Here is a 2,374-nt window from a genome sequence, read left to right as displayed (position 1 = left end):
ATGTGTTAAAAGTTTGTTGTATTATTTATGAGAGACAAAATTTATCGAAACAATTTTTTTCTCATGTCTAGGTTTTCCATAAGCAATATGTTAGGCACTTTGGAAGTTTTAAGAAGTTTCATCTCACTCAGTCCTGTTTTGTCCCATGTGAAATATTGTCCAATTAATCTCCCTCTTAAAAATGTAGTACATATATGACTATTCAGTATATCTACAGAGTTATATACTGAATGGTACTCTAATGGCCTAAACTGAACTATATAGTTATCAAAAATGTTGAAATTTTGGGCACCTGGGTGGCTCAGTCGTTAAGCGTCTGCCTTCGGCTCAGGTCAGGATCCCAGGGTCCTGGGATCGAGCCCCACATCGGGCTCTCTGCTCAGCGGGAAGCCTGCTTCTCCCTCTCCCACTCCCCCTGCTTGTGTTCCCTCTCTCTCTGTGTCCCTCTCTGTCAAGTAAATAAAATCTTAAAAAAAAAAAATGTTGAAATTTTGACTTAGAAAGTAGTGTCTTGATTATTGTACAGAAGTGACACCATTTTTATACCTTTATAAAAAGCCAGCCTTCAATATTTGATAGAGTAATAAAAACATACAGTAAGAAAAAGCAAATTCCAAATCTTGTCCTAAGAACAGGTGTAAGCAGACATAAACCCTTTAAGTACTAAATTGACACTGTTGTGACAAAAACTTGCAAAGATAATTCACAGCTATATAAATTTAGCCAAGTTATGTTCTATTATAGATAGGCTACTGCTAGGGTTATAATAAATAACTTTAAAAAGGTCAAGGAACATAATAAAATTCATTTTTAAGCCTGCAGTATTCTTTTTTTTTTATTCCTATGTTAATCCCTATACATTACATCATTAGTTTTAGATGTAGTGTTCCATGATTCATTGTTTGTGCATAACACCCAGTGCTCCATGCAGAACGTGCCCTCCTCAATACCCACCACCAGGCTAACCCATCCTCCCACCCCCCTCCCCTCTAGAACCCTCAGTTTGTTTTTCAGAGTCCATCGTCTCTCATGGTTCATCTACCCCTCCGATTTCCCCCGCTTCATTCTTCCCCTCCCGCTACCTTCTTCTTCTTCTTCTTTTTTTTTTTCTTAACATATATTGCATTATTTGTTTCAGAGGTACAGATCTGAGATTCAACAGTCTTGCACAATTCACAGCGCTTACCAGAACACATACCCTCCCCAGTGTCTATCACCCAGTCACCCCATCCCTCCCACCCCACCCCCCACTCCAGCAACCCTCAGTTTGTTTCCTGCAATTAAGAATTCCTCATATCAGTGAGATCATATGATACATGTCTTTCTCTGTTTGACTTATTTCACTCAACATAATACCCTCCAGTTCCATCCACGTCGTTGCAAATGGCAAGATCTCATTCACACCAGTCAGAATGGCTAAAATTAACAAGTCAGGAAACGACAGATGTTGATGGGAAGCCTGCAGTATTCTGTTAGCAGTAAAAATATATCTGCATGTTTGTAATATATCTGACTTAGAGAAAAATATATGACATAGTGTATATGAAAAATCTAGAGTATGTAAACCTTAATACAACCATTCAAGCATATTACTTCATTGTCATTAAAATGATGAAATTGTGAATTCAGAAAATCACTTAGTCCTTAGGCTAAAAATAGGTAGATCATCAAAACCTAATATCATTTTAGCTCAAATTGGTATTTATTCAGTAAATGTTCTACATCATAATGTGAAAAGTACAAAGGAAAACTCAAATTTGGGGAAGAAACTGAAGGGATTTTTAAAATAAGCAACTTTAGGTAATTCCACTATGTTTTTGATTCTTCCCAAACTGAAGCAATAGACTTGTCATAAAACATTTAGTACAAATAACAAAGTAGATTCCTCAGAAATTAGCTTAATTTTGTATTTTAGCCTCAGGTTTCTCAGCCAAAGATTACTTATAATTTGCTTTGAATTCATTTCTTCTGACCATTTCTAAGTTTCTCCATTTCATCTCATTCAGTTCCACTTTTCCCATGTGAAGCATTGCCATATTGCTCTCATTTTAAGAATAATCATTGCCCATTTTGGTTGTTTTAACTAAAACACTGAGTTCTTATAAGTGTATGGAAAGAGTAAAGACAGATCCCAGTTCTGCATTATTATTTACGCTTTTGGATTTTTATATATATATATATATATATATATTTTTTTTTTTTTTTTTTTTTTACCTATTTGGCTCACAGTCCTAGTGTCCTATTTATTTGGGCAGCAGGTAAATGGTTACAACTTCTCTAAAGTCCTGTGGCTGCTCAGAATCTCTTGAGATCATATGTCCTGGAAAACCATGAGAAGCCCACTTCTAGACCTGAAATATTCTAATATTGATCT

Source organism: Neomonachus schauinslandi, chromosome 4 (assembly GCF_002201575.2).
Source record: "Neomonachus schauinslandi chromosome 4, ASM220157v2, whole genome shotgun sequence".
Classification (NCBI taxonomy): domain Eukaryota; kingdom Metazoa; phylum Chordata; class Mammalia; order Carnivora; family Phocidae; genus Neomonachus; species Neomonachus schauinslandi.
This window is presented reverse-complemented; position numbering follows the sequence as displayed.